General features: G+C 37.7%; 1 long non-coding RNA gene across 2 annotated transcripts in view; it reads right to left on the bottom strand.

The window, feature by feature from the left end:
* Positions 1-16,508, bottom strand: part of LOC107000799 (uncharacterized) — a 49,067-nt gene extending 32,559 nt beyond the window's left edge. The window contains exons 1-2 of one of the 2 annotated variants that reach the window (XR_013400943.1): positions 16,360-16,508; positions 12,062-12,272 (exon numbers count right to left, since the gene is read on the bottom strand). This is a non-coding gene — a long non-coding RNA (uncharacterized LOC107000799). Of the gene's footprint in view, positions 1-8,820; positions 10,843-12,061; positions 12,273-16,359 lie in introns of those variants that run through there. The other variant, XR_013400944.1, reaches the window with a different exon arrangement.
* Positions 16,509-22,849: the final 6,341 nt, after the last annotated feature.

Below are 22,849 nucleotides of genomic sequence, written 5' to 3'. Positions count from 1 at the left end.
AATCTTTGAGGCCCATTCATATGTCACCTCTTCTATGATGTCTTCCTAACTACAACAGTCAAAGTAATTGCTTCCCTGAGTTATTTGAGCTTTTGAAAAAACTATTCCTTTGCTTCTTATCACATTCTGTCATGCACTATATTTATTTTTTTATTCACTGATATTATAGTTTCATCTAAATAATAAATTCCAGAAGACCAAGGAACGTGCCTGAAACATGTTTATATATTATAGAGTATCTGTTCAATTGCCTTATAAATGATGGTGCTCAGTATTTTGCAGGGAATGGTATAACATAATGATTGAGAATGCAGCCTCTGAAGTCAGACAAAACTGAACTCTGGTCTTGATTCTGCCACTTTATAGCTGTGTGGCTTTGGGCAATTATCTGACTCCTAAAGGCATCAATTGCCTCATTTGTGAAAGGCAGACAATAATACATCATATATTAGGCTGTTCTTGCATTGCTATAAATAAATATCAGAGACTGGGTAATTTATTAATAAAAGAGGTTGAATTGGTTCGCGGTTTTGCAGGCTGCACAGAAAGCATGGTACCAGTATCTGCTTCTGGTGAGGGCCTCAGGTAACTTACAATCGTGGTGGAAGGCAAAGCAGGAGCAGGCATCTCACATGGCGAGAGTGGGAGCAAGAAAGCAAGGGAAGGTGTGCTATACACTTTTAAACAACCAGATATCATGTGAACTAACTGAATGAGAACTTACCACCAAGGAGATGGTGCTAAACCAATCATGAGCGATCTGTCCTTGTGATCCAGTCACCTTCTACCAGGCCCCACGTCTAGCGCTAGGGCAGGGACAAATATCCAAACCATATCATTCTGCCCGTGAACTCCCAAATTTTGTGTCCATCTCACATTGCAAAACACAATAATCTCTTCCCAACAGTCCCCCAAAGTCTTAACTCATTCCAACAAGTTTAAAGTCCTAAGTCTTATCTGAGACTTGTCTCCTTTGACCTATGAGCCTACAAAATTGAAACAAGTTATTTACTTTCCAGATACAATGGTGGTACAGGCATTGGGTAAACATTCCCATTCCCAAAGGGAAAAGTTGGCCAAAAGAAAGTGCCAATAGCCCCATGCAAGTCTGAAACCCAGCAGGGCAGTCATTAAGCTTTAAAGCTCCAAAATAATCTCCTTTGACTCCATGTCCTCCATCCAGGGCACAAGGGCACACGGTATAAAGGGTGGACTCCCTGTGCAACGCTGCCTCCATGGCTTTGCAGGGTGCAGCCCCTGCAGCTGCCTTCATGGGTTGGAGTTGAGTGCTTGTGGTTTTTCTAGGCACAGAGTGCAAGCTGCAAGTAGCTCTACCATTCTGGGGTCTAGAGGGCATCAGCCCCCTTCCCACAGCTCCACCAGGCAGTGCTTCAATGGGAACGCTGTGTCAGGGCTCCAACCTCACATTTCCCTTGGTGTTGCCCTAATAGAGGTTATTGTGGAAGCTCCTCCCATGTGGCAGGCTTCTAACTGAGTTAGGGGTTAGGCAGAAGTCTAGGAAGCTTTCTGATACATCCTCTGAAATCTAGGTGGAAGTTGCCAAGCCTCCTTTACTTTTGGATTCTGTGCACCTGCAGGCTTAACATCATATGGAAGCTGCCAAGGCATATAGTTTGTGCCCTCTGGAGCAGTGGTCCAAGCTGTATCTGGGGCACTTTGAGCCATGGCTGAAGCTGAAGCTGCAGAAATGAGGGGAGCAGCATCCCCAGGTGATGGAGGGCTTTGGCATTCCAAGCCTGGCCCATTAAACCAGTCTTTCCTCTAGGTCTCTGGGCCTGTGATAGGAAGTGCTGCCTCATAGGTCTCTGAAATGCCTTCCAGGCCTTTTCCCTATTGTTTTCGCTGTCAGGACCTGGCTATCTTTTAGTTATACAAATCTCTTTAGCAAGTTGTTGTTCTGCAGTCCATCTTGTATTCTTCCCCTGAAAATGGGCTTTTCTTTTCTGCCACATGGCTAGGCTGTGAATTTTCCAAACTTCTAGGCTCTGCTTCTTATTAAAATATATGTTCCAATTTTAAGTCATTTCTTTGCTCTCACATCTGAAAGTAGGATGTTAGAAGCAGCCAGGCAACATATTGACTGTTTTGCTACTTAGAAATTTCTTCCAATAGATACTCTAAGTCATCACTCTTAAGTTCAAACTTCCACGGATCCCTAGGGCATGGACATCATGCAGTCAAGTTCTTTGCTAAGGCATAACAAAGGTGACCTTTGCTCCTGATAAGTCCCTCATTTCCGTCTGAGACCTTCTCAGCCTGGACTTTACTGTCCATATCACTATCAGCATTTTGGTTACAACCATTTAAGTGGTCTCTAAGAAGTTACAAACTTTCCTTCATCTTTCTGTCTTCTGAGCCCTCCAAACCCCTTTAACCTCTGCCCATTACCCAGTTCCACAGTTGCTTCTACATTTTCAGGTATCTTTATAGAAACACCCCACTTCTCAGTACCCATTTTCTGTATTAGACCACCCTTATATTGCTATAAAGAAATACTTAAGACTGGGTAGTTTATAAATAAAAGAGGTTTAAATTGGCTCACAATTCTGCAGCCTGTACAGGAAGCATGGTGCTGGCATCTGCTTCTGGTGAGGGCTTCAGGGAACATACAATCATAGTGGAAGGTGATACAGAGTCAGCATGTCACATAGTGAGAGTGGAAGCAAGATGGCAAGGGAGAAGGTGCCACACTCTTTTAAACTACTGGATCTCATGTGAACTAACTAAGCAAGAACTAACTTATCACCAAGGGGATGCTGCTAAACCATTCAGGAGGGACAAATCCCCATGATCCCATCACCTCCCACTAGGCCCCTCCTCCAGCACTGGGGATTACAATTCAACACATTTGGAGGGGACAAATATCCAAGCCATGTCACATCATTATAAGGATAAAATGAGATAATATATGTCGAGTATTTAACCCATATAGCAATCACAGTAAATAATAGCCACATAGTAGTGGTGGTAATAGTATTTATTCACCATTGAGTATGGTTGACTCTGAATTGTAGAAGCATTTACTCAGAAAACTAAGGAGAAACAAAAGTAAACAGTACAACAATAAACACTATGAATAATAGAACAGCTGAAGAAAATTACAAAAAAATAAACATGTCTAAGTTGTCTATCTTCTACTGTAGACTACTCCATATCTGACCAAGGGCTCTTAGAGTTCAGATTCCTAACAATGCATGAATTTTCTTACTCCATCTCAGATGTCTGGTCTTTCACATCTTTCTCACACACGTGGTCTCAAACAACACAGTGTCATTTCAGACACTATGTTACCCATCCTGGTGCTCTCTTTTCTGTGCCTAGTGAAAGTTGGAGGTGCTCTGCACTTACGAAAGACATAACTCAAACCTCAGGGCCTTAGTATCCTTAGAATTCTCCCAATTTCTTCCTTTCTCTCATTTGCACATAGGGGAGATGTTTCTATTTACCAACCTAAATTTGTTTACACCTCAAATTGTCAAGAGAATAATTAAAACAGCTTCATTTAGTAAATAGCATCATGGAATTCTCAAGAATAATTAAAGTCCACCTTTGGTGAACTGTACCCTTCATTGACACCCATTGCTATCATCAAACAATAATAGGATTGTTCTTCAACAGTGAGCAACCCTAACAGCAAATCCTACTTCAAATTTGTTATATGCGTAGTCACCAGGGAGGAAGAAAAGACAGGGTTGAGGCCTCTCCCTTGCCTGTGTTTTCACACTGGCCTTGGTTGGGCTCAACATAGTCTTATATTTGTGCCTAAAGCCATTGATAGAGCTCATGCTGGCGGGAATGTAAGCTGGTACAACCACTATGCAAAACAGTGTGGAGATTTCTTAAAGAACTAAAAGTAGAACTAGTATTTGATCTAGCAATCCCACTACTGGGTATCTACCCAGAGGAAAAGAAGTCGTTATACAAACAAGATACTTGCACATGCGCGTTTATAGCAGTGCAATTGGCAGTTGCAAAAATGTGGAGCCAACCCAAATGGCCATCAATCAACAAGTGGATAAAGAAACCGTGAAATATATATATACACACACACACACATATGTATATATGTATACACACATGTATATTATTTTATATGTAATGTACATATGAGTATATGATTATATGCATAATCATATATATGTGTGTGTGTGTATATATATATATATATAAAATGTATGATGGAATACTAGTCAGCCATAAAAAGGAATGAATTAATACTAACGGCATTCACAGTGACCTGGATGAGATTAGAGACTATTATTCTAAGTGAAGTAACTCAGGAATGGAAAAACCAAACATCATAGATTCTCACTCATAAGTGGGAGCTAAGCTGTGAGGATGCAAAGGCATAAGAATGACACAATGGACTTTGAGGACTCAGGGGAAAAGGGTGGAAAGAGGGTGAGGGATAAAAGACTACAAACTGGGTTCAGTGTATACTGTTCAGATGATGCGTGCACTAAAAATTCACAAATAACCACTAAAGAACTTATAGAACTAAACATCATCTGTTCCCCAATAACCTACTATGGAAAAAATCCTTAAAAATACACAAAAAATAGCAGAGACATTCTTAGCCATGGAACAGAACTTAATAGCTTCCTCTTGTCTTCCTGTTATATGAGAAATATGATCTATTTTAAGTCATTGTACTTGGGTTATAAATGAAATCAAGTACCAATGCATTTACATATTTTTTTCTCCTGATTTCTAGTAGATGAGTAATCCCACCCACCTTTCCTCTGTTGATTTTGAAATTGTACATTCATTTTTTTATTCTTTAATTGTTAGTCTTCAATTTTTAGAGAACAATTCACTTAACAATGGGCTAAAACTAGTCAACATCTATACTTTTCTAAATAAACAATAAACTAGAGTGATTTTGTCTAAAAAATAAATAAAATAAAATAAAATAAAATGAACTAAATAAGGCACCAGGGACCAATCCTGGAGAAACAGAGATATATGACTTTTCAGACAAAGAATTCAAAATGCTGTGTTGAGGAAACTCAAAGAAATTCAAGATAACACAGAAGTAATTTAGAATTCTATCAGATAAACTTAACAAATATATTGAAATGATTAAAAATCAAGCAGAAATTCCACAGCTGAAAAATGCAACTGGCGTACTGAACAATGGATTGGAGTCTTCCAACAGCAGAATTGATCAGTCAGAAGAAAGAATTAGTGATCTTGGAGCCAAGCTATTTGAAAATACACTGTCAGAAGAGACAGAAGAAAAAAAGAATAAACAACAATGAAGTACATTTATAGGAACTAGAAAATAGACTTGAAAGAGCAATTCTAAGAGTTATTGGCCTCAAAGAGGAGGTAGAGAAAGAGATAGGGGTAGAAAGTTTATTCAAAGGGATAATTAAAAAGGACTTCCAAAACCTAGAGAAAGATAGCAATATGCAAGTACAAGAAGGTTATAGAACACCAAGCAGATTTAACTCAAAGAAGACTACCTCAAAGTATTTAATAATCAAACTCCCAAAGGTCAAGGACAAAGAAAGAATCCTAAAAGCAGTAAGAGAAAAGAAATAACCTACAATGGAGCTCCAATATATCTAGCAGCAGACTTTTCAGTGTAAACCTTACAGGCCAGGATAGAGTGGCATAACATATTTAAAATGCTGCAGAGAAAAACAACAAAAAAAATGTTTATACTAGAATAGTATATCCAGCAAAAATATTCTTCAAACATGAAGGAGAAATAAAGACTTTTTCAGGCAATCAGAAGCTGAGGGATTTCAACACCAGATCTGTCCTACAAGATATGCTAAAAGGAGAACTTCAATCAGAAAGAAATTGTTGAGCAAAAAGAAGTCATCTGAAGATACAAAACTCACTGGTAATAGTAAATTCACAGAAAAACACAGAACTTTATAACACCGTAACAGTGGTGTTTAAGCTACTCTTACTTAGAAGGACTAAAGGATGAACCAATCCAAAATAATAACTATAACAAATTTTCGTGACACAGACAGTACAATAAGATATAAACAGAAACAAGAAAATGTGAAAAAGTTGGGGATGAAGTTAAGGCACAGAGTCTTTATTAGTTGTCTTTTTGCTTGTTAGGTTGTTTATACAACAGCGTTAAGTTGTTATCATCTTAAAATAATAGGTTATAAGATAGTATTTGCAAGCCTCATGATAACCTCAAAACAAGAAAACAGATAATGGATACACAAAAAATAAAAAGCAAGAAACTAAATCATATCACCAGAGAAAATAATCTTCATTAAAAGGAAGACAGAAAGAAAAGGAAGAAGAAAGAGAAGACCACATACACACACACACACACACACACACACAAACACACACACATGCAAAACCACATAAAATGGCAGAAGTCAGTTCTTACTTATAAATAATAATATTGAATGCAAATGGACTAAACTCTTGAATCAAAAGACATAGAGTGGCTGAAACACACTTCATGTATAAAAACATACATCAACTAAAAATAAAGGGATGGAAAAAGATATTCCATGCCAATGGAAACCAAGAGAAGAGCAGGAAGAGCTATACTTATCTCAGAAAAAATAGATTTCAAGACAAAATCTATAAGAAGAGACAAAGAAGGTCACTATATAATGATAAAGGGGTCAATTCAGCAAGAGGTTATAACAGTTTAAAATATATATGTGCCCAACACTGAAGCACCCAGATATATAAAGCAATATTATCAGAGATAAAGAGAGAGATAGACTCCAATACAATAATAGCTGGAGACTTCACCCCACTTTCAACAGTGGACAGAACTTCCAGACATAAAATCAACAAATAAACATCAGACTTAATATACACCATAGACCAGAAGGATCTAATAAATATTTACAGAACATTTCACCCAATGGCTGCACAATACACATTCTTTTCCTCAGCACATGGATCATTCTCAAGGATAGATCATATGTTGAGTCACAAAACAAATCTTAAAACATTAAAAAAATTGAAATAATGTCTAGCATCTTCTCTGATCACAACAGAATAAAACTATAAATCAAGCTGGGCATGGTGGCTCACACATGTAATCCCAGCACTTTGGGAGGCTGAGGCAGGTGGATCACAAGGTCAGAAGTTCTAGATCAGCCTGGCCAACAGGGTGAAACCCTATCTCTGCTAAAAATACATAAATTAGTTGGGCATGGTGGTAGGCACCTGTAATCCCAGTTACTTGGGAGGCTGAGGTAGGAGAATTTCTTGAACCTGGAAGGCAGAGGTTGCAGTGAGCCAAGATTGTGCCACTGCCCTCCAGCCTGGGTGACAGAGCAAGACGCTTTCTCAAAAAGAAAAAACAAAACAAAACACTATAAGTCAATGACTAGAGAAATTTTGGAAATTACACAAATACACATGATATTGTTAGGCTCTGTGTCCCCACACAAATCTCAGCTTGAATTGTAATAATCTCCACGTGTTGTGGGAGGGACTCAGTGGGAAGTAGTTGAATCATGGAGGTGGGTTTTTCCCATGCTGTTCTTGTGATAGTGAATAAGTCTCATGAGATCTGATGGTTTTATAAAGGGAGTTCCCCTGCACATGCTTTCTTGCCTGCCACCATGTAAGACAACCTTTGCCATTCCTTCATCTTCTGCTATGATTGTGAGGCCTCCCCAGCCATGTGGAAATGTGAGGCCATTAAACATCTTTCCTTTATAAATTACCCAGTATCAGGTATGTCTTTATTAGCAGCATGAGAACAGACTAATACAACATAGAAATTAAACAATATGCTCCTGAATGTCCAGTGGGTCAACAAAGAAATTAAAAAGAAAATTGAAAAAATTCTTGAAACAAACAATGGAAACACATATACCAAAACCTATGGAATATAGCAAAAGCAGCACTAAGAGGGAATTTTTTAGCTACAAGTGCCTACATCAAAAAAAAGAAAAATTTCAAGTAAGAGTTCTGATGATGCATCTTAACTAGAAAAGTAAGAGCAAACCAAATCCAAAATTAGTAGAAGAAATAATAAAGATCAGAGCAGAAACAAATGAAATTGAAATGAAAACAACACAAAAGATCAATAAAACAAAAAGTTGGTTTTTTGAAAAGTTAAATGAAATTGACAAACCTTTAGCCAGACTAAGAATAAAAGAGAAGATCCAAATAAATAAAGTCAGAGATGAAAAGGAGACATTACAGCTTATACTGATCTTTCTCACTCTTAATCGGTGTTTCCCTCATAAGTTAAAATTTTACTTATTTTAACCAGGGTTCCTAGGGGGCGCTAGTGTTCCATAAGCTAGAGAATCAATATTTGGCCTTTATGTTGAATAATGACTGCCTTTATCCTGTTTGCAGAGGGAATAAAAGCTAATGAATAGAATTTCTCAATTCAAATTGTTCTCCAATAATGTTTTATAGGCTTTGGCTCCAGACTACTTTTCTGCTAGAGATTGCCCATATGTGACAGAAGAAAATGAAACTGCAAATTTATATCAATAGGAAACCTCAAAATTAACCATTTACTCTTGGTTCAACCACTTGTTGGGTGTTATTTTATTTCAAGACACTTGGGCTCATGGTTGTGATTTCGTAAGGTAGATTAAAAGTGTATAGGTGAAATAAAAAATGTATTGGTTTATATTTTTTTAAAAAACTACTATAGAGACTATAGTGTTCTGCAAATAAGAGCAAATGTTATGAATCTCCGTCTCTTGAACAAGTCTGAGGTGTCCTGACTTGACTTGGAAAAATAAGTGCTACATTCCTCTAAAGAGTATTGTTGGGGTCCGTGCCGGGGGTGGTGGAGAATGAAAGAACACACAAAAGACAAAGACACACAGAGAACATGGCGGCCGTGCTCAGAGCCTCCGCCTCACTTTATTTATACTCCATAAACCCCACGTCAGCAGAAAGAATGCAATGCAAAACAAACTTTCTTTTCCCACATGTAACCTTCTACTCAGTTCCTTGTTTCTATGCTCTTCCTTATCTGCCCGCCTTCTTGGCACCTACGGGAGTTCATTAAAAGTTCAATTGGAGATACTGTCCTTGAGCCCTATCTATTCTCAGCATACTGTTTTCAAAGGCCCCTGCATTTCCCCCTTTTTGTTTTTGTTTTGCCTCAATCCTAAAAAGGTAGCCCATATTTGTTCCTGTGTTTTCTTTTGTTTTTGGAGGCGACGGAGGGAGCATCGAATCACCAAAAGAAGTAGACCCAATCCAAGTGCCCAAAGCAATATACTTCCAGAGATTGTAGAAATCCATGTTTTCATCTGGGTCCATGGGTTAAAGGCAGCAAGGCGCTGACCCAGCTCTGCAGGGTTACGGTTCCAGACAACACATGTAATTGTTGTCGAAATGCTTCGGAAATGTTCTGAATGAGCTCTTGGACGTCCAAACTAATATTTTTATGTCATCCTAATAATTTTCGGATTACAGTCCAATTTTGAGAGATGTTAAAAGGTACAGGCGTTACACAAAATTGAGTGGAGTTCCAATCACATTGTAATGTCATCCGAGTACTGAGTACAGTGAGCTGATCTCCAAGCCATGTCAATGCTTGCTCCATGTTGTCCAATCTTTCAGGAAGTTGAGAGTCAATGTTTCGTTGTTGAAGCCATAACTGGTGAGATTGTTCGTGCCATTGCTGCATAAATTCAGCATTTTGTATGCTTTGATGAAGAGCGAATCCTGCTATGGTCGCAGTGGAGGCGATGGCAACAAGACTCATCACCGAGGCAATTATAAGTCCAAGGGCATGGCGGGTTCGCTGAAGAGAAGTCCAAATATAAGTTTCAAGAGGTGATGCCCCCCATGGTCGCGTAAGGTTAACAGGTAGCCAAATTTCCTTATGAGCCCTGAGTATATAAATATCCCCAGTAAAGTTGTGCCACCAGGAATGATTGAGGCAAGACAAAAATGTACACGTATCTGTACAATTAACAATCCCTGTATCATTATCCCATGTCAAATTCCCTGCTAATAATAGGTAGGGCTTACAGACACAAGCAATAATATATCAGGAGGTATTTCGATATAACTGAATATGAAAGGAGTTAGTTGGGTTAGAAAGATTAAGGGACATATTCCTCACAAAAGTGCTAATGGCATCGCCTGCAGCTAACAACTTCCAAAGATGACTCTGTACTTCAGGCCTCCTTCACGCCATACCAAGGTTTCATTACTGTTAGCGGCAATACTTTTATTTACCCAGTGTCATTTCAAAGGTATGTGACTAAATTTTATTTGAAAATCACTGTGCACACTCCAATCAGTTATTTACATTCCATTGTATTCTAATAAAATCCGGGGTTTAGTTCCCCGACATTGTTGCCACTCCAGCACCTCAATATTAGGAGAAACCTCTGGAATAGGACAAAAAGGTAAAGAACTAGGAATAGTTTCATTACTATATACAGTATGATTATACTGAAAGCTTCTAGTTACAATAATAGTATTAGCAGCCACATGACTATGATTATAGTGAACAGCCCAGGCTTCATGTGATTTTCGGAGACAATGAGAACTATTTCCCATACATATTGGAAGTCCTTCCACTCCAAATTGATATGTGTTGTTTATAATTCCCGTTTCCCGTTCTATATTGTCCTTGTCTATATAGGGGGACGGCATCCAAGTAGTGTCATTGGTGAAAACCTTAATTTCCGCCTCCCCTCAGGCGACTCCCTGATACAAGGGCGGAAAGGGAATATAAGTCCAATATCCATACAAAGCCTCACTAAGAGAAATAAGTCCCCCGCCGAGGCACATCTAACAAAGGAAGAAATGCATGCTGAATCCAGTTTTCTTTTCAACAGGGTTTCAATCGTCTTGTAGGAAACCACTCAGGTCCGCTCCCTGTAAGGACAAGAGCATAGCCCCGTCCCTATTTTAGAATTTGCCCTTGAACATACTTACCTTCTTCATTAGGATACCAAACCTTTAAATTGTCAGCGGGGACTATCACCAAGGGAGGTGAGGAAAGATGGGTTACGACAGCGGAGTCTTGCAATTGTCTCCATTGATTCAAAAAAATTAAGGTAAAAAGAACCTTCAAAATCTGGTTTCTGGGGGGCTCATTTCCCCCTTTTTGTTTTGTTTTAATAATTGAGTTTTTAAAGTTAAATTTGCGCGCTCAATGATGGCTTGACCTTGACTGTTGCCCGGGATACCGATGAAATGTTGAATATTGTATTGCTGTAAGAAAACTTGTAATTTACGAGAGACATAGGCAGGGGCATTATTAGTTTTAAGTATAAGAGGAATGCCCATGATGGCGAAACAAGCTAAGAGATGTGTAATAACAGAATCAGCTTTCTCAGATGGCAACGGAGTGGCCCATTGAAAATGAGAAAAGGTATCAATGGTATGATGAACATACTTTAATTGTCTAAAAGAAGGGACATCTCATGGATTAACCCCAGGATGGAAGGATGGAATGCTCAAAGGAGCACAGGAAGGACAAGCTCGAATAAGAGAACGAGCTTGTTTATAAGTTAAATGAAACCGTCGTTGAAGGCCAGAACTATTAGTGTGATGTAGAGTATATTTTTGTTCTGCAGCATGTAGGTGGCCTATTAAAAGTGAATCAATCTGAGTATTACCATGAACTAATGGTCCAGGAAGTTGAGAATGAGAACAAAGATGAGTGATGAATAAAGGAGCTCGACGTTGGCTCAAAGTAGAAGATAACAAGGAAACGAGTTTTTGAAGAGAAGAAGTAGCACAAAGAGGTAAAGTGGCCTGAGAAATATAAGAAGTAACATAAACAGCGTATTGAGAATCACTAACAATGTTACAACCAGTAGTAGGGAAATCAAGTAAGATCATCAGAACAGCAAACAATTCTCCCTGTTGCACCGAGGGATAAGGATAAACTGTAACTCGAGATTGATGAACACTCCAATATCCAGCCTTATCATTGCTACTAGCATCAGTAAAAAAGGTAGGACCTTGAACAGGAAATACAGAAATTGGTGAGAAAGGCAACACAGAATGTTGCCTAAAAAATGAAAAGATCGGAGACTTAGGATATTGGGTAGAAAATTGTCCAACAAAAGAAGCGCAAGCAACTTACCAAGAATCAGAAGTTGCAAGAAGATAAGTGATCTGACTATGAGTGAATTGAGAGATAATTAAGGAAGGATCTCCTCCCCAAAGTTGTCGACAGTGATGCCATCCTTTGATGATCAGTTCAGCTAAACGATCGATATAAGTAGCCAAGCATTTAGATATTTTATTGGACAAAAAGATCCATTTTAGTGGTCGATTAGTTTGATGAATCATTCCTGTGGGAGAAGGTAAAGTATGAAATAAACAAAAGGAAGGGCCTTTTGAAGTTGCTCTTCAACAAGCTGGAGTTCCTGTAAAGCCAAAGGAGTTAAATGGCGTGAGTTGTCCAAGTGACTGTCTCCTTCTAGAATAGAAAAAAGATGTTATAACTGATATGTTGGTATTCTTAAAACAGGACGCATCCAATTAATGTCTCCTGGAAGCTTTTGAAAATCATGTAATGTTTTTAAATGATCACGTCGAATTTGAATTTTTTGGGGTCGAATATTTTGTGCCCCCAAGGTATAACCTAAATATTGAATAGGAAAATCCAGTTAAATTTTTTCTGTGGCAATATTAAGTGAGTAGAAAGAAAGCTGAGTTTGTAATGATACAAAAGCATCTTGCTGCTTTTCTCTGGTGGGTGCAGCAAGAAGAATGTCATCCATATAATGATATAAAAGAACAGAAGGATGACGCTTTCGAACAGGATCCAAGGCCCTATGGACAAATTCTTGACACAAGGTAGGGCTATTTAACATACCTTGAGGTAAAACTTTCCATTGATATCGAGAAAGTGGCTAAAAATTATTAAAACAGGGACAGAGAAGATCCATACAATGATAAATTAACACAGTTGGAAACTGATTGTTTACAGGATTTAAAGTCCTATGTACAAATTTTTGACATATAGTAGGGCTATTAAGTATACCCTGGGGAAGAAGCTTCTGCTGATATTTTTGAATAGGTTGTCCATTATTATATTTAGGAATAATAAAGGCAAACTTTTTACAATCTTGAGGTTGTAATGGAATAGAGAAAAAACAATTTTTGAGATCTATGACCATTAATTTTTAACTTTGTGGGATAAGGGCAGGATTAGGAAGACCAGGCTGTAAACTTTCCCTCGTTGAATGTAAAGATTTATAGTTTTAAGACAAGACAGAGACGGGAATTCCATGCAGAAGTACGTGGCTTTAGATTTCTCTCGGCCATTTGTTTTTTGACTTACTCTTTTAAAGTCCTAAGTATTTCTTTAGATAATGGCCACTGTTTCACCTAAAGAGGAGTGGTCGTTTTACACTTTAATTATAAAACTTGAGGCTGGTGAACAGTGGCTATGAGTTTAAAGGATTGTAGCCCATTTTGAACATCATATTTTTGGCAGCTGAGGAAATATGAAGAATGTTTAAAAAAGCACCAAATTGTTATGAAAGATTTTGTCCCCAAAGATTAATATTGATAGGAATAATATAAAAAAAAAAACTTGACCTTGTTGACCTTTAGGACCGACACAGGTTAAAGGTTCTACGTCTTGATAAACCACAGAAGCAGCACCCAAGCCAGTGAGTATGACTGAAACTTGTCTTTTTTCCCATTGTATAGGCCACTAATTTAAACAAACAATAGACATATTCACCCCCATATCAATTAACCCTTTAAAAACTATTCCATTAATATGCAATGAACATAAGGGCTTTTGATTAGAAACTAAAGTTTCCCAAAAAACAGTTTTTTCTGTGCTACCAAACCCTCCCTATTGAGAATACGTTCCCCTGCCTCTAGGCGTATAAATTGTGAAACTTGTACCATAATAAGAATTTTATTAGTAACATCAAGATCAATGATTTCTGGAATCATCATTAACTTCCGTATAGCACTGTTGTTTTGACCTAACAAAAGTCCTACATGTCCTTTTGGCAAAGGGTCACACACTCTAATAGCTAATTTATATACTCCTCTATTAGGAGACAAGGTATAAGGTTGAGTAATAACTAAGTCAGCAGCGGCGCTCTACTTAGTTGCCGCATAAAGCTGAGAAACTGGGGTAAGGTGTGGGATCCTTAAGGAGGACTTGAATTTATTCATTGATGTTGTAGGTCATTGCTCACTGGGTATTGTAGTAGACTTGTATTGTAATTGTTGGGGCCCCAAGCCTGTGGGCCCCGGCTCCTGTTTCCCAGGAGAGGAGACAGTAAATTTCCACTTTTATCAGTTTTGGAACGACATTTATTTGTCCAATGTTGACCTTTACCACAACATTTGTACACCTCTGAAGGCAGCTTTCTGCCTTGAGGGATAAAAGTGTTCAATTTTTATGACATTCTTTTTTTTTTTTTTTTGAAATGTCTAGGTTTACCACACTGCAAACAAACACCTTGTTTGTTATTTCCTTTTAAGGCTTTAGACAAAGCTCCAGCAAATAATTGAGCATTATAAATAGCCCCTCCAACACTAACACAAGTTTTAATATATTTATCTAAATTGGCCCCATTGGCCTTTAATGATTTTAACAGTCAGCATAAGCATTTTTAAAAGACAATGTTTGTAACAAAATTTTTGAAGCAAGGCCTGCACCCACAATTTTGAAGACAGCATCCTGAAGACGGGCTACGAAATCTGGATATGGTTCATTTGTGCCCTGTAAAATCTTCACAGAGGAAAGGGAAGATTTTCCTGTTATCTCTACCTTATTTCAGGCCCTTAAAAACAAAGTCTTGATTTGAGTAAAGGCAACATCATCTAGACCAGCCTGAGCATTAAGAGTAGCATACTGGCCCGTGCCTGTGAGTTATTCCTCAGTGGATCCAGGGGGATCACACATAACATTTTTCCTAGCCTGTACATGTGCCTTGTTCATTTACCAGCTGTGCAATTGTAACCACTGAGAACGATCAAGAAAAGCCTTCCCTCAAAGTCTTCCAGTCTATAGGAATTATCAAATTTTCTGATGAAAAAACATCAAGAAGACCAAGGATAAAAGGAGATTGAGATCCATAGTTAGAAATGGCAGCTTTCATTTCTTTTAAAAATTTAATTTGTAAGGCATTAAATTGGACATTATTGCCACCATTTGAAAACTGAGCATTAGGAGCAAAAGAAGCACAAATAATTGGAAACAGATCCAGCTCCTTAAAATTTTTTTTAATTAATACTCATATCCCCAAATATAAAGAATCCCAACATATTAATAGGAAAAGGTAAATAACCCAACCAAAAGTAGCAGAACAAAGAAATGACAATATACCTATATGTCTAACATCATTACTCACTAGGAAATATGTATATTAATACCAAATTGAGAATCATTACATACACAATACAATGGTTAAAATTTAAAAACACAGAAAATATCAAGAGGTAGTTAATGTGTTAAGCAACTCGAATACTCAACTTCTGTTTGGAGTGTAAATTGGTGGAACCTATGCACCCCTATAACATAACAATTTCCTAGCTGGGGTTATTAATATTAATAGTTAATATTAATGTGCTTATTTATTGACTTGAAATACTCATAATATTTTAACAAACAATAAGATATACATATACACTGGTTTTGACATATTAAACAGGTGTTTACTATAAATTTATAGTATGTCTGATGTGAACAGGGCTTCAACTTTGCCAAACAAAGGTAAAGATAAGGAAGCCGGGGGGGTTGGAGGCTCTGGAAAATCCTCTTTTAACAGGGCAGAAGGAAAAGAAACAGGGAAAGCTCGCAAAAGTGAATTAGAAGAATATATCTGTAATATTTGTTGAAGCATTTCCATAATACTCTGCATGTCAGAATTTCCCTTAGAAGAAGGAAGAGCTGGCTTTTTCTCTTCTCCCCCTTTTGCTACACCCCCATCTTCTGTTATCCTGGCACAAATGGGCTCCATTTCAGATTTATTTTTTTTCCAAATCCTCAGATACCTTTCCTCCTGTGGCTACATTACCACACTCTGAATCAGTCTCAAGTAACTCTAATGTCTGAGTGATAGAGTTACACAAGGTCCACAATCTTAGAGGCATAATATCCCCTAACTGGAGAGCTCTAAGCAGAGCTTTTACTACCTGTAACCATTCTCTCCGATTCAGCTGCACTTTAGTCTGATACTGAAACCAGTAACAATGTTGTTCAACATGGGCAAACAATCACTTCAAAGTCTTTTTCTTTCACTTCTACTCCTATAGACGGCAATAGTCCTTGAAACAGCCGTAAATATTCTGAGGCCAGAGAGATGGAATTCCCCATAATGAAAGCTTAAGAAGGTTCCCCTTAACAATATTTGGGCCTTACCCGCCCCTAGGGGGTTCCCCTTCTTGTTCTCCCCTACTCACCCGTGCTGACCCTGCTCGCTGCGCCACTTGTTGGGGTCCGTGCCGGGGGTGGTGGAGAATGAAAGAACACACAAAAGACAAAGACACACAGAGAACATGGCGGCCGCGCTCAGAGCCTCCGCCTCACTTTATTTATACTTCATAAACCCCACGTCAGCAGAAAGAATGCAATGCAAAACAAACTTTCTTTTCCCACATGTAACCTTCTACTCAGTTCCTTGTTTCTAAGCTCTTCCTTATCTGCCCGCCTTCTTGGCGCCTACGGGAGTTCATTAAAAGTTCAATTGGAGATACTGTCCTTGAGCCCTATCTATTCTCAGCATACTGTTTTCAAAGGCCCCTGCAAGTATGAATAGAAAAGATTTACGGACAAAGGCTACCCCTAAAATACTAGTAATATGTCAATTATTAGACAGTTGTTTTGAACTATTGCTAAAATTAGTATGTCTGAGGATTCAAACCAGTGTTTGAGACTCAGCCTAGAAATGCAGATCTAAGACCTTACTATTGTTTTTCAACAGGGTTTTGTGATTGGGAAGCCCCATTAAGATTACTTTGAATAAACTGTCTGAAACTTGAAACTTCCAGTACATGTCCTCTAGCCTCTCTTTAAATACCCCTAGTAGGACCTTAATGTGACTCTAACTTCAAGGTAAAATAATAGCATCTGTGTCTGAGGCTATTATCACACGTGGATCTGTGTAAAAGAAATGAATTGACTGAGTACCTTTTTGGACTAGCAAAGGGCTTTATAATAGGAATTTATACTATTTTTATGTGGGTGTAAATATGAAATTGAATTCCTACAATTGCATTCCAAACTCTTTTAATCTTAGATAATGGAACATGACATAGTGTTTAAAACTGTAATTCTGAACTGATGATTACTCAACTACATATTACCCATGGCCTGAGAAGGGAAGAAAATTATCTTTATATATGCTGCCTTTATTCACGCAAGACATTTTATTTGTATTACCAATTTAATAAAATCTCTTGCTGTGCAAATCTTCTTCACATGTGGAGGCAGAGAACTAAAACATATAAAGCCAGTTCTTTGTGTTCTTCAACTCTTTAAAAATTGTGTATATGTAATATTTTGTCTGTTTTTTAAATTTAAGAATATGGGATTTTGCCACTTTTAATTTTTTCTTAAGGTAGAAATCTCACAACATGAAACAAAGATACAACATACCAGAATCTCTGGGACACATTTAAAGCAGTGTGTAGAGGGAACTTTATAGCACTAAATGCCCACAAGAGAAAGCAGGAAAGATCTAATATTGACACCCTAACATCACAATTAAAAGAACTAGAGAAGCAAGAGCAAACACATTCAAAAGCTAGCAGAAGGCAAGAAATAAGTAAGATCAGAGCAGAACTGAAGGAGATAGAGACACAAAAAAATCCTTCAAAAATCAATGAATCCAGGAGCTGGTTTTTGGAAAAGATCAACAAAATTGATAGACCACTAGAAAGATTGATAAAGAAGAAAAGAGACAAGAATCAAATAGACGCAATAAAAATGATAAAGGGGATATCACCATCGACCCCACAGAAATACAAACTACCATCACAGAATGCTATAAACACCTCTATGCAAATAAACTAGAAAACCTAAAATAAGTAGATAAATTCCTGGAACCTAGAAGAAATGGATAAATTACTGGACACATACACTCTCCCAAGACTAAACCAGGAAGAAGTTGAATCCCTGAATAGACCAATAACAGGCTCTGAAATTGAGGCAATAATTAATAGCCTGCCAACCAAAAAAAGTCCAGGACCAGACGGATTCACAGTCGAATTCTACCAGAGGTACAAGGAGGAGCTGGTACTATTCCTTCTGAAACTATTCTAATCAATAGAAAAAGAGGGAATCCTCCCTAACTCATTTCATGAGGCCAACATCATCCTGGTACCAAAGCCTGGCAGAGACACACCAAAAAAGACATTTTTAGGCCAATATCCCTGATGAACATCGATGCCAAAATCCTCAATAAAATACTGGCAAACCGAATCCAGCAGCACATCAAAAAGCTCATCCACCATGATCAAGTGGGCTTCATCCCTGGGATGCAAGGCTGGTTCAACATATACAAATCAATAAACGTAATCCAGCATATAACAGAACCAAAGACTAAAACCACGTGATTATCTCAATAGATGCAGAAAAGGCCTTTGACGAAATTCAACAGCCCTTCATGCTAAAAACTCTCAATAAAAGCGGTATTGATGGAACGTATCTCAAAATAAGAGCTGTTTATGGCAAACCCGCAACCAATATCATACTAAATGGGCAAAAACTGGAAGCATTCCCCTTGAAAACTGGCACAAGACAGGGATGCCTTCTCTCACCACTCCTATTCAACACAGTGTTGGAAGTTCTGGCCAGGGCAATCAGGCTAGAGAAAGAAATAAAGGGTATTCAATTAGGAAAAGAGGAAGTGAAATTGTCACTGTTTGCAGATGACATGATTGTATATTTAGAAAACCCCATCATCTCAGCCCAAAATCTCCTTAAGCTGATAAGCACCTTCAGCAAAGTCTCTGGATACAAAATCAATGTGCAAACATCGCAAGCATTCTTATTCACCGATAACAGACAAAAAAAGAGCCAAATCATCGGTGAACTCCCATTCACAATTGCTTCAAAGAGAACAAAATACCTAAGAATCCAACTTATAAGGGATGTGAAGGACCTCTTCAAGGAGAACTACAAACCACTGCTCAACGAAATAAAAGAGGACACAAACAAATGGAAGAACATTCCATGCTCATGCATAGGAAGAATCAATATTGTGAATATGACCATACTGCCCAAGGTAATTTATAGATTCAATGCCATCCCCATCAAGCTAACAATGACTTTCTTCACAGAATTGGAAAAAACTGCTTTAAAGTTCATATGGAACCAAAAAAGAACCCTCATTGCCAAGATAATCCTAAGCCGAAAGAACAAAGCTGGAGGCATCATGCTACCTGACTTTACGCTACAAGGCTACAGTAACAAAAACAGCATGGTACTGGTACCAAAACAGAGATATAGACCAATGGAACAGAACAGAACTCTCAGAAATAATACCACACATCTACAATCATCTGATCTTTGACAAACCTAACAAAAACAAGAAACGGGGAAAGGATTTCCTATTTAATAAATGGTGCTGGGAAAACTGGCTAGCCACATGTAGGAAGCTGAAAATGGATCCCTTCCTCACACCTTATACAAAAATTAATTCAAGATGCATTAAAGACTTAAATGTTAGACCTAAAACCATAAAAACCCTAGAAGGAAACCGAGGCAATATCATTCAGGACGTAGGCATGGGCAAGGACTTCATGACTAAAACACCAAAAGCAATGGCAACAAAAGCCAAAATTGACAAATGGGATCTAATTAAACTAAAGAGCTTCTGCACAGCAAAAGAAACTACCATCAGAGTGAACAGGCAACCTACCGAGTAGGAGAAAAGTTTTGCAATCTACTCATCTGACAAAGGACTAATATCCAGAATCTACAAAGAATTTAAACAAATTTACAAGAAAAATCAAACAACCCTATCAAAAAGTGGGCAAAGGATATAAACAGACACTTCTCAAAAGAAGACATTTATGCAGCCAACAGACACATGAAAAAATGCTCATCATCACCTGGCATCACAGAAATGCAAATCAAAACCACAATGAGATACCATCTCACACCAGTTAGAATGACGATCATTAAAAAGTCAGGAAACAGATGCTGGAGAGGATGTGGAGAAATAGGAACACTTTTACACGATTGATGGCAGTGTAAAGTAGTTCAACCATTATGGAAGACAGTGTGGCAATTCCTCAAGAATCTAGAACTAGAAATACCATTTGACCCAGTGATCCCATTACTGGGTATATACCCAAAGGATTATAAATCCTGCTACTATAAAGACACATGCAAATGTATGTTTCTTGTGGCAGTATTCATAACAGCAAAGACTTGGAACCAATCGAAATGTCCATCAATGATAGACTGGATTAAGAAAATGTGGCACATATACACCATGGAATACTATGCAGCCATAAAAAAAGATTGGTTCATGTCCTTTGTAGGGACATGGATGAAGCTGGAAAACATCATTCTCAGCAAACTATCGCAAGAACAGAAAACCAAACACCGCATGTTCTCACTCATAGGTGGGAACTGAGCAATGAGAACACTTGGACACAGCGTGGGGAACATCACACACTGGGGCCTGTTGTGGGGTGCGGGAAGGGGGAAGGGATAGCATTAGGAGATACACCTAACGTGAATGACGACTTAATGGGTGCAGCACAACAACATGGCACATGTGTACATATGTAACGAACCTGCACGTGGTGCACATGTACCCTAGAACTTAAAGTATAATAAAAAAATAATAATAGAAAGAAAAATGTCTGGTATGGGGAATGAATATTGAAGCACTCACAAATTTAAAGCCTTCAGAAGTTTTTCTCAGCTGACAGAATTTTATTTGTCCAAAAGATGCTGGAAAATACGAGCAGGCTCTCTGATAAAACCAATGAGGTCATAATGACTTTATGCTAATATATGCAGTTCAAGTAGAGAAAGTTTTAATAGCTAGAAAACCATCCAGACTGGTACAGGTAGGGAGACTGGGAGAGTGACAAGAAATGACAAGCCCATTTTTAATTCTTTACTAAAAGTAAGTCAAAATTTATAAATCTTCTGATGCTGTATTTACATAATTGGCCCGTAATGTTCATAAGGAATTTTGCTACATCTCTGAGATGGAAGAAATGCAGTCAAACGTTTACTTTCCTTTAACTTACCTTATGTGTTATACGTCTTGACTTTTTCTTTTCGACTTTTTAAAACAGTTACTTTATTATCTTTAAAAATCATTTTCGAATCTATGTTAGAAGATATTTTAGTATTATTTCTGAAAGCAGGCATTATTCATGGTACCTAGCCAGTTTTTAAGAAATAGTAGAATCTTATTAACTATTTTTAATAAACTCAATCATCCAGTAATCATCATTTATATATCTTATTAGTGTATATAATCATGTACTTTCATATTTGTTAATTTTATTGTCATACTATCATTATCATGAAACATTAAGTGTGAGTGTTTTACACAGAGTAGAAACTGAATTAAGTGATTTCTTCTAAATCATACTGCTGGCAAAACTAGGCGAAGAATTTAGGTGTTCTGGTTTTGATTTTACTATTTCTACCAATAGGCTTCTTTTTGCATTGAAGTTTTATGGTTTCTATTCTTGCTGCCTAGCTGTTTCCATGTGCTCGAAGTATTTGTCAAGAAAGAGAGAGAAGGAAAAAAAAAAAAGAAGAAAAGAGTTGTGATTAATTTCCCCAGTATGTACATACTGGCCTTGACTCTTAGAAATACAAAACAAGATATCAATAATTTTGGTGGCAAAGTCTGGTAGAAGATACAGCTCTCCTAAGAGCAAATTACTTTATTTAATGTCTGCAAACTGCAAAGAAGGTACAGCATCAACATAGTAATTGTTCAGAAACTGGAACTTGGTTACTATGGAGACATTACCTCATAGTTCTAAGAGGCAGTGTTGGCCAGATGCAACAATTGTAGTCATAAAGGTCTCTTTGCAAAGTTACTGCCCTGTCTCTCAAGCTGCTTCCAGTGAACGCTACACACCTTCACCGTGGTTTGTCTGATATCCTTAGCCAAGATCAGGATTGGCTATGTTGGTACTTACATATCCTCATGAGAATTCTGGTTCTGGTGCTAGTTTGGTAAAGAAATTATTAAACCTGGTTGATGCTTGAAGGTAGTTGGATTAACAGGTGAGGTCACTTTGGAAAGAAAAATCTGCCTTGAACCTCAGCGATATTCATCATCTGATGTTATGATCTGCTTTCCTAGGAAAGAAAAGAGACTTCTCTTCTAGTCAAGATGAAAGATACATGAGACATTCAGGAAGCTCTGGAGGCAAATGCAGAATAAAGTCTATGAACAGGAAGATAAGATGGAGAAACAAGAACAGTGAGCCTGCATAGATGCAACAAAAGCAGAGTTAGAGCTGAGTTATAGAGGAGGAATGATGGCATGCTTGACCGCTTTTGTTTTAATACCTTATGAACCAGTTAGAATTAGAATACATCTCACAAATTTTCTAGAAATAAAGGACTGTAGCATGCAACTAGTTCCACAACTACTGTTTTATAAGGTTCTAGTCCTTGAGAAGTATAAAAATCCACCTGGACAGATCTCCACAGTATAAGACCTAGCTGAGATTCCAAAGTTCCCATTTAATATGTTAAGGCAATTTACAGAAATAGTTTCTTTCTAGAACTATTTTACAGAACTGTAAAATAATTGTACTGAAGCTTATGAACCTTGTTCAAATGATTGTGCACTAGTTAACAAATGCTTTTATAGTTATAAAAAAGGAAATCTTTGTTCATGGTAAGATTCACTTAGTACGTACTAAAAATAGTACGTGAAAATGATCTTTTTTCTCT

This window comes from Macaca mulatta, chromosome 11, assembly GCF_049350105.2.
Source record: "Macaca mulatta isolate MMU2019108-1 chromosome 11, T2T-MMU8v2.0, whole genome shotgun sequence".
Lineage (NCBI taxonomy): Eukaryota > Metazoa > Chordata > Mammalia > Primates > Cercopithecidae > Macaca > Macaca mulatta.
This window is presented reverse-complemented; position numbering and strand designations above follow the sequence as displayed.